Source organism: Lathyrus oleraceus, chromosome 5 (genome assembly GCF_024323335.1).
Source record: "Lathyrus oleraceus cultivar Zhongwan6 chromosome 5, CAAS_Psat_ZW6_1.0, whole genome shotgun sequence".
Taxonomy (NCBI): domain Eukaryota; kingdom Viridiplantae; phylum Streptophyta; class Magnoliopsida; order Fabales; family Fabaceae; genus Lathyrus; species Lathyrus oleraceus.
In genome coordinates, this window is record NC_066583.1 from 585,500,424 (window position 1) to 585,517,609 (window position 17,186).

Genomic DNA, 17,186 nt, shown 5'->3' on the forward strand with positions numbered 1-17,186 from the left:
ACTTTTATGCATTTGATTCTCTTTCAATGTTGCTTAATAAAGTGAACTCTTGGATCCTTTCCACAAATTGTTCGGCCAAGTCTCGACTTTTGTTGTTGAATGAACCGTCCATTCCACTGATGTAAGTGGCATAGGGCATTCCAATTTCAAATAAATTTGAACAAAATGTCGTGATTTTGAAAGCCACCCAATACATATAATACGATCATTTGGATTTTGAGGTGGGACGATGCGCAGCGGGAAAAAGTTTCTGAAAAATCGTATCTTGTAAGATCAATACGCACTCTATCATATGAACTTTCTATGAGATGACCCATTTTAGGGAAGCACATCTATTTTTTTTTCGGTGGCGGTCCACCAAAGCAAGGAACATGAGACTCATGAATTACATCAATTTTTTTTCTTCTTTTTATAAAGCTGTGAGTATGATTCTTTATGGGTTCTTAACTCATGGATAAGTTGATGACATATAAGTGTGTGATTATATTCTCATTTACCGAGTAAGCCGAAACAACTCGAAAACTGCAATTACCGTTACCATTAACATTGACGATCCATGTAATGTATTTGTGCATAAAAACCGACATCTCGCCGATGAATAAATTTTTTGGTGGAGGCGGTGAAAGAGGTGTTTTGCTAATGCGAGCTCCTTTAAAAACACATTTTTTTTAAGATTTTGGAGTTGGTGAGTCCGAAAAAACATTGTCAACATGTTCAAAATACGAATGAGACCACACCGTTGAATTGTCACTCGATATAGGCTTGACCTTCTTCAGAGCATCTTTTGTTTTTATTGGTTTAGAGGATGGTTTCAAGTCGGTGGTTTCTGGATAAGAAATCTTCCTCAATTGTTCTTTGATATGGAGTTTCATATCATCACCGACTTTCAAAAATCTCTCTTGTATCACTTCCCATTCGGTTAAGATAGAGATATTCAATTTACTGTCTTTCACGAGACCATTATCATCAAACCTAAGCCTTTTCTAGTGACTGCAAACTTCATTCATTCTTAACGAGCTACCAAGTTCCACCTTCTTTGCTATAAGACAAGCATATACTACTACAAAATAGACCTTTCGCAACATCCATTTTACAACGGTCTTCCTGTTAACCGTGGTAATAATTTTTTTTGGTATTTACTAAAAGACATTTCACAATGGTCATAGGTACCAACTGTGGTGAAAAGTGGCGCATGGTCATGCGTTCGAATCCTAGCACCTACACTTTTGTTTTTTAAAATATATTTTAAGCCACTTTTCACCACGGTTGGAACTTCCAATTGTTGTAAAAAGTGGCGTCTGATCATGAGTTCGAATCCCAACACCTACAATTTTGTTTTTATTTATTTATTAAAAGACATACAACAACGATTGTTTAAAGTAACCATTGTAATTTTTTTTTAAAATAACCAGCTTTTTCAAAAAAACAAACGAAAATAACCATCTTTTAAAAAAAAAACCAAAAAAACCAATTTGGGAGAGGATGCGCCGGGGAAGTTGGCGCACCCCCCAAAAAATAAGAAGAGGCGCCAGATGCATTGGCACACATGCATTGGGCCTCATGAAGAGGCGCCAATGCTTCTGGCGCTTGCATGACCCTCCAAGAGGAGGCGCCAGAGGCAATGGCGCCTGTGTGTATTTGTGTGTAGGCGCCAATTTTTGTGGCGCCTGTGTGTGTGTCATGTGGGTGCCAATTCAACTGACGCCTACGTGTTTTGTCCAATTCATCTTCCGTCTCTATAAATACCATCCCCTTGCATACAATTATTTTCACTCAAATTCATCTCCTAGTCTAGTTCAACCATCAATTTTAATTTTCTTTGTTTCAACAATGTCTACATACATTCAGAAACGAAATGCTGATGTAATATTTTCTGCCGTTGCGGCTCCGATACAGGTTCGACTTTGGAACACAGATACGTTTGAACGTCTTAATCGGACGTTGTACAGTTGGTTAGAGGGAGAAATTGGAGAGGGTGAACGGATTAGAAGAATACAATGGCTTGTGTCCACGTTCAACCAAAACAGAGAAGTGCGCGAATGGGTGGATATTAAGACCGACCAAGACGCTCGTAGGATGATGCAGTACATGTTCAAAATTGTTTTGATGGTTGTAATCGCATAGTTTTTGTATTCTAGTTGTTTTAATTGTTTGTGTTATTTTTTATGAAGAACTGTCTTTTCGTCACAGACGTCTACTATGAAGTAAAATTAATTTTCCATATATTGCAACAGAGGTACTTTGAAATAAATTTAACTTTCCATATATAGCAACAGAGGTACATCTGAATTTATCTGGTTGTGCTCGTTCCAACACTAGGACAGTTATTACGATTGTGACCTGGTTGACGGCATGAACTACATAGTCTAACCATTTTGTTCGCCGTATCCATTTCGGTTTGAGTCCGGGTGCTGTTAGGGCGACCCTTTTTCTTCCTTCGCATAACTTCGTTGTGCCAGACGATGTCCCCTTGATATTCTGGCCAATAATCCTCTTTTGCCACTACTGAAAAACTAATTTTATAAACATTTGAAAAGCTGGCAACTTTGTAAACTTCAGATAGCAAGTAGGATGAATCCCTTCGAACCTTTGAGCATGCCGCAATGACATGGGAGCAGGGGGTACGAAAGGCTTGGAACCTTCCGCAGTCGCACCAACCTCTATCTAATTCGACTCTGTACTGTCCCATTGGCATGCCCTCATTGTGATCCATGGACTCGGCAACACTAAACCAACCTTTAGTTCGGTCAAATACCGTAACCACGTGTGTGTTTGCTTTGGCAGCTTCATGTCTGATGAATTTCATTGAAGCATCACTGAACAACTATACAGATTGCAACACGGAACTCCATTTTGAGCGTCTGGTTTCAAAAAACGCCCATAGCCTGAAATATGTAGCTTGCACGAAAGCGATTATTGGTAGGTTACGAATTCCTTTGAAGACAGAGTTCATTGATTCCACAAGATTTGTTGTCATATGACCCCAACGTTGTCCGCTGTCGTATGCCCTAGTCCACTTCTCCAACGGAATACTATCGATCCACCGAACCGCATCTTCGTTCGACAATCTTATTTCCTCGCGGTAGTGTTTGAAAGAAGGTTCTGTTAATGCATAACCTGCATTGAAAACCTTCTTACGCAACGTCTTATCTTTGATTTCCCGCATGAAATTTTGAGCAATATGTCTAATACAAAACACATGCGTCGAATGAGGATTTTGCCAACCATTGTCAATGTTATTATATGCACTGATGATTGAGGGGTTCCTATCAGAGATCAAACACAAGTTAGGCTGAGGTGCAACGTGCAATTAGAGATTTCTTAGGAAAAAACTCCATCCCTCAGCAGTCTCCCCTTCAACTAGGGCAAAGGCGATCGGAAAAATATTGCTGTTCCTATCTTGTGCCACTGCCATCAGTAACGTTCCTTTGTATTTTCCATACAACCATGTACCATCAATTTGTATAATTGGTTTACAGAAAGAAAAACCTATGATACACGGTTGATACGCCCAAAATAGACGGTGAAATATTCTATTTCCAGCAGCACACGTACCATCTGGTGTATATGCGGGCAATGTTTCCATCTTGAAAATTGTCCCGGGAGCATAGTGTTTTAGAGCCAACAGGTATTTTGGAAGTTGTTTGTAAGATTCCTCCCAATTTCCAAACACTTTTTCAATAGCTTTTGTTCTAGCTATCCATGCCTTCCTATATGATGGTGTGTACTCGTACTTTGCCCTAATATGCGAGATTATTGTACTCACCTTTAAAGACGGATTATCGCCAATGACAGACAATATTTCATCGCATATTAGCTGATAGCTTAATTTACGATGATCCTGCATTGGGTTTGTGAGCATGCATGTGTGATCTGGACCCATTGATCCAATCTCCCAAGACTCCCTCCTCTTCCGGTACGAAGCTGACAACTTAAAAAGGCAGTGCTCATTCGGACAATAAACTTTATACCTCGATGCGTCAGTTCTGTCAACTCTGAAATCTGCTGATAGTTGCATGTGGAATTTTTTAATGGCTTTTACACATTCCTCTTTTGTGCGAAATGTGTCTCCTTGTTTCAGAGATCCTTGCATTTGCACGTAAGGATTGTACCATACATCTGCCGAAGGTTCATCTGAACCCAAATTTAACCTTGTCATGTGTTGGGGTGGGCAATATACATGACTTGCTGGTATTGACTCCTCTTCCTCTTTAGCGTTCACCATCGAATCAACCATGATCTCAGGTTCCTCTTCTTCATCGTCTGGAACATTCACCTCAGCTTGTTCGTCATCAGTCTCACAAAACACTTGTGACTGATCAATGTACTGTGACTCCTGTTGTTGATGTGGTAATATATACAACTCTATATCGTTGTAACCAGATTGTTCGTGACTGCCAAACATATGTTGAACATCATCATCATCTCGAATCTTCTTCTGATAAAATTTTACCTGATTTTCTGCAAAACAAACTAGATTTTTATAGATGATCTGACCCACATTATTTCACTACAATTTCTTTTCTATTCTTTATTTCAGATGTGAAAAATTTGATCGCCGATTTATTGTAAACCGAGTCATCTCTGTGTCTCGAAAACAAAAATCGAACAACTGATGATCAAATATTTCACCTTCGACATGTGCACTGATCATATAATGTTGTGTGGAAGACATTGTGTTGAATGGAATTGAAACTGAATGCATTGCTAAGTTGTTCAACTGCACAACATAAATAGTTGGCCAATGCATTGATAACTTGATAATTGTCTGTACAGACTTGACCATGCATGTAGTTGAAGGAATCCAGCACGCAGAGAAAAGAGTGAAAAGAATACATAATAGCCAGGGAATCAAAGAATCTATGAGTTCTGTGCCCTAAGATTCCAAACCTAGGCGCCCATTCCCTAGGTGCCATAAAGTAACTGAGGCGCCAAAGGCTTGGGCGCCCCTTCACAATACAAAACAAAGGCGCCACTAGGAAGGGCGCCCCTTCCAATTGCCCTACACTAAGGTGCCAAGAGGGAGGGCACCTCTTCCTTGCATGTGAAAAATCACATGTAGGCGCCAAACTCAAGGGCTCCTCTTCCCTTGCCAAGAAGATTCCTCACATGCTCTTCCATGCTGAATTTTGTCATTCTTGTCTCCTCTTGCCTTTCCATGCAACCAATCACACTCTTTTTAGGTTTCCAAACCTACTCACTCATTCATCTATAAATAGTCTCTCATATCAACAATATCAAATCATCTTCATCAATACTCAAGTATTTTCTTCTACCACATTTCTTTCATCTAACAAACTCAAGCTTTGCAAATTCGAATCATGTCTTTGTTAACTATGGGCGATGAACACAGAGGCACAATCGAGAATATCTCGACATTTGTATGTTATCTCTCTCTCTTTTAGTTACTATTTCTAGATTACTTCTAATACATATCTTCTTTGTGTTATACCTTTGTAATCTCTCTTTTTAGTTTCTATTTCTAGATTACATCTAATACATATCTTCTTTATGTTATACCTTTGCAATCTCTCTCTTTTTAGTTTCTATTTTAGGATTACTTCTTATAGATGTGTGTTTGTTGAGTATGTATTTCTTCTTCTAATTGTATTTTCTTATTTTTTTGTTATTAGGATCCGAAGCGGTTTAGATGCCGTGTACATGAATATGTACCCCACGATCCTTTAATAGAACCATATATTAGAGGATGTGGATTTGGAAATCTACTAAACATTGTTTTGTACTCGGTGGACTACAAGTTCATTCTGGATTTGTTGGAGAGGTGGAGACCCGAGACCCACACATTTTACCTTCCGATTGGTGAGTGTACCGTCACACTTGAGGACGTGTACATGTTGTTGGGTCTTCGTATAGATGGAAAGGCAGTGAATGGGCAAGTTAACCAAGACAACAATATATGCAATGAATTACTGGGTGCCCCTTTGTTAGACGACGAAACTGAGGGAGACACATCCGGTCAAGCAAGGGGGCAAGGTATAAATTTAAAATACCTTAAACAATATTATGCCAGTATAGTACTGTCCAAAGATTCAACCGAGTATGAGAAAATAATAAAAGCTCGGTGTTATATTATGATTTTATTTGGTAACTTTTTGTTTCCAGAAAGTACAGGTAATTCTGTGAATATAATGTATTTACCTTTATTACGCAACATCAATAAGGTAAACACTTATAGTTGGGGTTCAGCTGTGTTGGCCCATCTATATAGTGCAATGTGTAGAACTGCAAAAAAGAATACCTGTACTTTTTTTTCATGTGCTTATTTGCTTCAAGCTTGGGGTGGTCTAGGATGCCGTCGCTCGCCCCGATAAATGAGCGCCCATTCGTGTTCCCCTTTGCAACCAAGTAAGTCTAGCACTTTACCATTCACCATTTAGTTAATTACATTTATTATTATAATTAACAGTAAATAATATTTTTCACTTCTTCTTATTATCTTAGGTGGTCAGTAAGGGGAATGAACTACAATAGGTGTCCGAAACACGCTATTGTAGTCTATCGAAATCTATTGGACCACATTGGACATGATGATGTAATACTCCTACCAAACTATATTTTAATTTAAAAATACTTCTCAAATTATTTTCCATCTAACAATTTGGTATTTTTTTCCAGTTTGTTTGGAGGCCATATCTGGGTCTGAATCATGATGTGAACCATGACGATGCTGCAGTTTGGACAACAAAGACACCGATTATCCGATTCACTACAGTTGAAATGCACCAAAGTGACTGGGTCAAACTGCAGTTCGGAATGCTACAACATATTCCAGAATCTCCCACGTGTTTGGGGAATTGACATAAAAAAAGGGTCAATGCACAGTGGGATTATTCTGACTGGAGAGACTTTGCAAAAGACATGTGTCATCAATGGAGGAATCGACGACAACACATCTTGAATGAACCAGTCATCCAAGGTGCAAGACCGACTCAACAATATATGGCATGGTTTAGGTCTGTAACAACTCAGCGATTTGTATCTGAGCCGCGGTATTTGATGGATCCGCGCCAACTTGCTTCGTCATCGTATGCCCCACATAAATTCACCATCCAACACCAATGTGAACCCACCCAAACTCAACAACCAACCACACAACATCAACCGACCACATACACAAAACAACCACACACCCAACATCGCAACCCGTTCATGCCAACCACCCAACAACGAACCATCCAACGTCGCAATCCATTCATACCACCCACCCAAACACAAAACCAAGAACCAAACCCCGTAACCACAACCGTCTATAGCCCAGATGATTCATATGGGTCACGTCATCGTAGCCCCCACCAATTAACACCCAACCACTGTTTAACTATATTACGCCCCAAGAACCATTGCTTCGTTTTCAAAACGACTCAATGGCCCAATTTGGGCAACTATACCGTCCCCAATTCACCCAACCCCAACGCCCTAACTACAATGACATGGGCAACGAACTCCATTACGGAAGCGCCGTTGGCCAGAGCCCCTCCGGATATTGGGAGCAAATGATGACACATCTGTCAAATACCGCCGGAACTTCTGTCGGACCTTCCAACCAGCCATCGCTCGATCAGGTTAGAACCCAAAGACCACAAACACCTCAAGAAAATCGTGGGAGACCTCGGAGACAACCTAACGCATCGGGATGTGGAACCGAGGGACGTTATAATCGGGCGAGTCATTAGGTTTTTGGTCTTTCCAATGTAATCAATTATTACATATTTAATGAATTTATTTTATTTTCATTTTTATTTATTATGTATTAAATAATAAATATTAAATATTAAAAACAAAAAATATTAAAAAAAAAGAATAACTAAAAAAAATAAAAATACTAGGAGGGGGTGTATGCGCCAGATGTGGAGGCGCATACACCCACCAAACAAAGGCCACATAGGTGCCAGATGCATGGGCGCCTCCTCTTGGAGGGCCATGCAGGCGCCACAAGCATTGACGCCTCTTCATGAGGCCCAATGCATGTGCGCCAATGCATCTGGCGCCTCTTCTTATTTTTTTGGGGGTGCGCCAACTCCCCCGACGCATCCTCTCCCAAAGTTGGTTATTTTCGTATTTTTTTTGAAAAACCTGGTTATTTAAAAAAATAATTCAACCGTTGTGATATATTTAGACATACAACAACGATTGTTTAAAGTACTCATTGTGATAGGTTGGAACCTACAGTTTTGTTTTTATTTATTTTTAAGTCACTTTATATAAGTGTGTTTATTGAGTTTCTTCACTGTTCTAACAAATCTTTATCGTCCATTTTATGAGTATCAACGCTCAAGACACTACCATTAGTGATCCATGTGAAACCTAAAACTTAGATGAACTTCCAACTTAGACGAACTTCATCTTCTACCTCCAATCATCTTCTTCCATTTACGACAATCTATTTCTTCACTAAACCAAGCTCTAAAACATCATTTCTTCCATAAACAAAACTCAAAAATATCATTCCTTTCATTAGTAAATTTCGGAACTCCATCACCTTTTCTCCAACTTAAATGAGACAAGGAAAATGTAGATTCAAGTTAGCAATGTTAGTTGTTGTTGTTCTTCTTCTTGTTGTTGTTATTATCGTTATTCTTGTTATTCTTGTTGTTGTTTTTGTTGTTTTTGTTGTTGTTCTTATTGTTGTTCTTATTGTTCTTATTGTTGTTGTTCTTGTTGTTCTTCTTGTTGTTGTTATTTTTGTTGTTGTTCTTATTGTTTTTGTTGTTGTTGTTGTTGTTGTTCTACTGATATATATTTTTTATTTTATTAAAAGACATATAACAATGGTTTTTTAAAGTAACTGTTGTGATAGGTTGAGACATACAACAACAGTTGTTTAAAGTAACCGTTGTGGTATGTAGTGTGCTACTTGACTTATAATCATGGCCGCACAACCGTGATGGAAAGCACCATACATACAATCACAACTTACCTCACAACGGTTGGTCCAGCATGGTGGTATCCCTTTTTCAACCGTTGTGATAGGTGTTTTCCGTAGTAGTGACATGTGAGACCATAAGTTTTCATAACTATGCAACGACACTTTAGAATATCAGAGCCTACATTATCAGCTCGTTTAGCTTCATGAAAAATATAATTCAAACTTGCTCGCGATATGTTGTCGACCAACTGAGAATAAAGATTGTTGTCTTAAATCTGTGTTCCAAAACCGTGATGTTCCGACCAAATGATGTTTGTATCTCATTATGTTGATTCTGGATCATTTAGTTCACAGAGTCCCAATCTCTACACAAATCTCCCTTACTATTTCTCAACCAATTCTTCAATGTAGTGTGGGCAGACTCAACTCGGTTTATTGTTGTATTCCCAAGCCGTCTACCCTGATCGGTCCATGCACAAAAAAATTTCTCCTTCACCTGGTCCAAAATTGTGCTTTCAACATATTTCAACAAATTTAGATATTTCTCGCACATCTTCCTGAAATGTATAGTAGAATCAACATATAAATCTTTATTAGAAGATTTTACTATAAAATTTCATGCATCCATTAGTTTTTCCACTATCACACCCACCTTCACCATTTTCCATCTTCGGCCTTTATTTGTTTCGTCCCTAACGTGAGTTTAATCCGACTTCTCACATTCTTTATTATGTGATACCTATAAAGTAATGCATAAGAAGTAGGAAATACCTTTGCAAACGAATTCATTAAAGTAGTATCACGATCGGTAACAATTACTTTCGACATCTCTTCTTGATCCTTCAACATTGCCCGACATACCTCTAAAGCCCAAGTAACATTCTCATCTTTTTCGCTCTCTAGAAATGAAAGTCTGATAGAATAAGTCTTCTCAGTAGAGGTAAGACCAACCATCTCCAATAGTGGAAGTCTGTACTTGTTGGTCTTATACGTTGAATCAATGATGAGCAAAGTAGGAAACGTGTTGAACAACATTTGATACAATGAGGATGAGTCCAAAATATATCTCTAACGGTTACTCCATCCTCGCACGTTCGGTACCTGGAAACATAATTTTTATCATCCAAAAGTTTAAATAGTTGTTGCATATCACTTCTATCCCCCCTTAGCGCCTTGTTATTTTTGTACCGAATATTGTACACTTGCTTGATGTTTGAGATATTTTTGGGTCTTTTACGTTTCAAAGTTGCAAGTATGTTTTTCAGGTTGAACCAAATTCAATGTTATGTCTGAAACACATTCCTTCTCTTGCGGCATGAGGCGACACACAATTGGATAACTGACTAACTTTTCACACAAGTCATGGTTATGTAAACCACATATTACATTAAATCTCAATTTCTTATTTGTCAACATATAACCACACAACTTAAAAGACACTCATATTTTCTTGAACTGGTGTCATCTCATTTAAAATTCCAGAGATGAGGTATATATTTTCTACTTCTTTCACATGTCATTGTCACAAATGTACCTCTTCTATCCGAACCATTATCAGACCTTACGATTACCACACCAAATCCCAGTTTGGAGGTCTCCATACGAATCCATTAAAGCATGTGATCACAAAATTCAAACTCGTGTTCATTTTTAAATTGGTTGCCAATATTTACCTCCTTTACAGCAACACATTTGACATCTTGAGACACAACATGTTTGGGGAAAACATTGGGATGCACCATATCTGAAAAAAGGAGAACAAGCAGACAACCTACGAAGATGCATCTCCGAAAGAGTCCATACAGAATCCAGAGATGCATCTCTAGATTAAACGAATGTTTTTCAGACTAAAAACAAGCTTTATGTGATCAATGAGGTTTGAAATGAATGATCTTTACCTGGAATTCCAGCTTCTTATGCTCCATTTGATGTGATAAAACACAAGAATGAAGATTTGAAGTAAAAATATTGATTGAGAATGGAAGATTTTTTGGAAAGGGTTTGGAGTAGAAAATAATTATGAGTTTGTGATCATCCAGGTGAATGTTTTATCAACTTATTTCAAAAATGCATCTCCGAAAATATTTGACATGCAAACGTGACATAAATTTAAAAATTCTGCCCCAAACCTCCATAAAATTTTGTTTTACTCTAGAATGACACTCATTTGATGCGTCCGAAGATGCGTCTTTAAAATTTAAGGGGTATTTTTGATTTTTCATAGGATGTTTTTCTACCTCATAGAATGGCATAAGAAGTTTTCTTAGAGAATTGTATTGAAACCAAATTTTTTTAAACAAAATATCCCCTTTGAATATTCAATGTTTTAAACTTTAATACATCTAAGAATTCAGATATTTTATTTGGAATTTTAAAATTAAAATAATATGGTTTGACTATTTGTTTTAGATTTTAAAGCTTCAATTTTTTAATAATTATTTTTTCATATGATACACACTAATGAAGAAACACTTATGTAAGTATCCAACTCTCACATTTAAAACATATCATAAATTTGATACATGAGAAGCTTGTCTCGAGAGTTGTTTTAAATATATATATATATATATATATATATATATATATATATATATATATATATATATATATATATATATATATATATATATATATATATATATATATATATATATATATATATATATATATTTGCTCGTATTATGAGGTGGTACACATTAAAGAGTAAGAATAAGTCTTTGTTAAATTAATAAGGATATAAATAAAAGAAAAAGTAATAAATTAGAAGGTACAAATTCAAAAACTACTTCGAATATCTATAAAAAAAAACAAAAAACAAAAAAATAAACAACAATTATCAAATAAAGATTTATGTGAACTAAAAAACTAAAAACTAAAAACTAAAAGCTAAAAATTAAAATATAAAACCTCTTTTTTTAATCTTATCAAAGAGACTCTAAATGCATCTGTCAGATGTTCATTTAAATTTAGAATAAAGTAGTTCATGTGCGGCATTGGATAGTAACTTAAAATGAATCAGAATATATAATAAAAATAAATGAAGTTGAAAAGTATTGTGATATGAAGCTATTGTGACATTTGAATGAAGAATAACCAAAAGAAAGAGAAGAAGACTTCAAGAAAGAAGAAAGATTGCTTTTGTTGATCTTACACGTGTTATGATACAGTATATATAGAAAAGCTTATCACATAACAACCAATTAATGTGTAACTAACTAGTAACAACCAATATCTATATCAACAATATTGATTAACTAATTTAATCTAAAGACTAAAATCAGCTAATCATAATAGCCCCTCTCAAGCTAAGCATGGTGAATGTTGATCATGCCAAGCTTGGAAATAAACTTGTTGAAGGTTGAAGTAGATAATGCTTTGGTCAGGAAATCCGCGAGTTGCTCATGAGTGGAGATTGGCAGCAGTCGAAGTAAACCCTGTTGCAGTTTTTCACGAACCAAATGGCAGTCGATCTCAAGGTGTTTGGTTCGTTCATGGAACACCGGATTGAGTGCAACGTGCATTGCACTTTGGCTGTCACAGTAGAGTACAGGAAGCTTGGTACATGTGATGTGCAACTCTTTCATAAGAGCTATCAACCAAATCAATTCACATGTGGCAAAGGATAGTGCCCGGTACTCAGCCTCGGATGACGATCTGGAAATAGTATCTTGTTTCTTTGCACGCCATGATATGAGAGAAGTACCCAGAAAAAAACAATAACCTGAAATGGATTTCCTTGAATCGAGGCACCCTGCCCAATCAGAATCTGAGAAGCCAAGGAGTTGTGGTTCAACATTCCTGCGAAACAAAATTCCTCTACCAGGACTGTTCTTTAAGTAGCGTATCACTCTACAAGCAGCATGGTAGTGTGCCATTGTTGGATTGTGAAGAAACTGACTGAGTTGTTGGGTGGCATAGGTGATATCTGGACGTGTGGTGTTAAGATACATCAGACGGCCTATTAAGCGTCTATAAGCTCCAATGTCTTCAAAGGCTTTGCCATTATCAGCGTGTAGCTTGACTGAAGGATCAAGAGGTGTGGGTGCTGGTTTTGATCCAAGCATACCAGATTCCTGTAAGAGATCTAGACAGTATTTTCGCTGTGATAATGAGATCCCTGCTTTTGAATGAGCTACCTCGAGGCCAAGAAAATACTTGAGTATTCCCAGATCTTTGATGCTAAAGTTTTCATCCAGAATGATTTTGATACGATTAAATTCATGCATAGATGTTCCAGCCAGAATTATATCATCAACATATACTAAAACAGCTGTAAAATGTGCATCAGTTTTCAAAGTGAAGAGGGAATAATCAGAAGTAGATTGAGAATACCCTTATTGAAGTAAAAGAGCTGTTAACTTTTCATACCATTTGCGACTGGCTTGTTTTAGACCATATAAACTCTTTTGGAGTTTACATACTTGATTGGGCCTGTGACATGAAACACCTTCAGGAATGGTCATGTACACATCTTCCTGCAATTCCCCATGTAAAAACGCGTTATTAACATCAAGCTGATGTAAAAACCAGTTGTTGATGGCTGCAGCTGCAAGAAGAGTTCTGACAGTAGTAAGCTTTGCTACTGGTGAGAATGTATCAAAGAAGTCAAGTCCTTCGATTTGGTTATAGCCCTTTGCAACAAGCCTAGCTTTGTACCTCTCTATTGTGCCATCTGCTCTATGTTTTACTTTGAGCACCCATCTGTTGCCAATTGGTTTGACATGTGGTGGCAAATCAACCAAAATCCAAGTTCTATTCTTATCTAATGCATCTAATTCAGACTTCATGGCCTTGGTCCAATCCTCAGATAAACAAGCTTCTTTGTAGTTCTTTGGTTCATGTGTAGGTGTGATGCTAGATGCAAATGCACGATGAGATGCAGAAAGAAAATGTAATGAATCATAATTAGAAATAGGATAGATAGATTTAGATGTACCTGATGATGACTTGACTGCTGAAGCATCAGATGTATTGCAAACATAATCTGAGAGATAGTTAGGTGTATGTTTGACTCTGACAGGCCTGGACTGAATGTGATCATTTTCAGTATCGGGTGTATCAGGCACATATTGGACATCATGGTTCTCATCAGGATCTGCTAAAATTTCAGGATTAGTGTTGGGATGGTGAACATGTTCCTCAATAGTGGGTTCAAGACTTTGTGAAGGACCAATGTTAGGCTGGTGTTCATGTTCCTCAATAATAGGTTCTGGACTGTGTGGTGAAACAGGATTAACATCAGAGGGTTCTGTGTGAGGGTGATAATCCCAGTTAATAGAGTTGGAATTGGAATAAGGGAAAATGTGCTCATGGTGTATGACATTTCTAGAAACAAAAATAGTATGACTGTTTATATCATATAGCACCGCACCCTTCATACCATTCTTGTATCCTAAGAAAATGCATTTACGACCTCTTGGCTCAAGTTTAGTTCTATGCACATTCAATGTTGATGCAAAAGCTAGAGACCCAAACACTTTGAGACTATGCATATCAGGATGTTTATTATGCAGGATGAAATGGGGAGAAAAATTGTTTAAAACACGTGTGGGAATCTTATTGATAATGAATGTGGCATGTAAAATGGCGTATGACCAGAATTTCTTTGGGAGTTTTGATTGAAAAAGAAGAGCTCTTCTAACATTTAATAAATGTTGATGTTTCCTCTCCACTCTACCATTTTGTTGTGGAGATTCAACACAACTTGTTTGATGTATGATTCCCTTAGATGCATAAAAATCAGGAATGGAAAATTCAGGACCATTATCAGTTCTGATAATTTTGACATGACACTTATGTTGATTTTCTATGAGACTGACAAAATTCATGACATGCTGTCTAGCTTCAGATTTAGCTTTCATTAAAGTTATCCATGTGTATCTGCTACAGTCATCAACAGCAGTTAAGAAGTATGAATGACCATGTAAAGAATGAACAGCAAGGGGTCCCCAAATGTCAAAATGAATCAATTCATAAGGGTGATCAACTCTACTAGTACTAACAGTATAAGAAAGCTTTCTTTGTCTAGCATAACAACATACATCACAAACATCTCTATGATTAACTGTGATAAAGGGAAATTGAGAATGTAAGTACAAAAGTCTGTTTTGGGATAAATGTCCTAGTCTAAAATGCCATAGGGCTCTGTCTGGTAAAGTGACATTGGCTGCTAAAGCAGGGGTTAAGGCTGGTGGATTATTATCTCTCAGTATTAAGAAGTACAATCCATCTTTCTGCTCAGCAGAACCAGTCATCTTCAAGGTGAATTTGTCCTGTATAACACATTGTGAATTGAGGAAATTGACATTGCAATTAGAGAATTTACACAATTTTGAAACTGACAGAAGATTTAAAGAAAACTCAGGAATAAGAAGAACATTGTGCACTATGAATTCAGAGGAAAAATTAATTGTGCCAGAATAGTTTGCAACAAGGCATTGTCCATTTGGCAATTTAACATTAATAGGAGTGATTTTCTTATATGAGTGAAACCATTTTGCAGAACTGCATATGTGATCAGAAGCTCCTGAATCAATGATCCAAGAACCACTGCTACTACTATGCATGCAATGATATGTGTTACCTGTTGATGAATGACCAACAGCAACTTGATTTGAAGAGGCATGTCCTGAAGATTGTCCAATGCTGGATTTCTGAATTAGCTCCATTAGAGCACTGAATTGACCTTGAGTTATAGGTGAATTGTCACTTTTGATGTCAGCACCACTAGAAGAAGATGCATCATCATTGCCTTCTGATGCTACATTGTGAGCTGAATTTGGAAACTGCTTTTGCATATGGGGAGGTACACCATGTTTCTTGAAGCAATTTTCAACAGTGTGATTAGTCTTGCCACAGAAAGTGCAGACACGAGCTCCATGTTTTGAAGTACTGGGTCTGGCACCAAACCTCTTGGAATCAGCAGCATTAATCAGTGCTTGCGACTCATCATTGATAATAGGAAGCTGAATTTGTCGTTCATGTTGAATCACCATAGAAAAGATCTTATTCATGTTTGGCAAAGGATCTATTAACAAGATTTGAGACTTAACTACAACAAATTGTTCATTCAAACCAGTTAAGAACCTGATTATGTGCATCAATTGGTGGTTAGATCTTGCACTGCGCATAGCTTCACAAGAGCATTTGATGCGACATGTACAAGTTGGTAAAGGCAAATACAAATCTAATTCTTCCCAAAGAATTTTAAGATCAGAGAAAAAATCAGTTACCGATTTGTTTTCTTGTTTGAGACTATAGATTTCTTGCTGCAGCTCAGAAATACGAATAAGATCACCCTGAGAAAACCGTTCTTTCAAATCATTCCATACGTCAAGTGCATTTTCCATGAAAACGATAGACTGAGAAATTGAATCTGAAACTGAGTTCATGATCCAAGAATGCACCAACATGTTGCAACGATTCCAAGCACGCAAAGATGGATCGAAAGATTCAGTGGGAACGGGAAGAGAACCATCAATGAATTCGATTTTCATTTTTCCACCAAGAGCTCTTTTCATGCTTCGAGCCCATGAATGATAGTTGGAACCTGTGAGTTTTGGAAGAACGGTAACAAAACCGGGACCATCACTAGGATGAACAAAGTATGGAGAAGTTTGATCCAAAGCCGGATCAAGCGGTGAGGTTCGAGAAGGAGCCATGGGTGCAAAGAAACGAAGAATTGATGAAGAAGATCTATTCAGTGAGATAGCAGCGGAATGGGGATCGAAATGGCGATGATACCATATTGTGATATGAAGCTATTGTGACATTTGAATGAAGAATAACCAAAAGAAAGAGAAGAAGAAGACTTCAAGAAAGAAGAAAGATTGCTTTTGTTGATCTTACACGTGTTATGATACAGTATATATAGAAAAGCTTATCACATAACAACCAATCAATGTGTAACTAACTAGTAACAACCAATATCTATATCAACAATATTGATTAACTAATTTAATCTAAAGACTAAAATCAGCTAATCATAATAAAAAGTATGCATGTTAAAGTATAAGGCGTGCATATTCAAATATCGTGAGTGACTTCTTTGTTGTATATTAATTTAAGCTTAGTTATAGTTAGTTATTATATGTGTATAAATATTAATTACTTATGTAATTTTATAGTTAGTTATTATATGTGTATAAATATTAATTACTTATGTAATTTTGATAAACCCTTTCCATTATAACAATAATCTCGTTTCATTCATCACTCTCTCTTTTCTTCCCTTCCACTCCAACTCTCTCTATCTTTCTCTTAATTAACTTCTAATTCAAATCCAATAGTGATTGTAGCT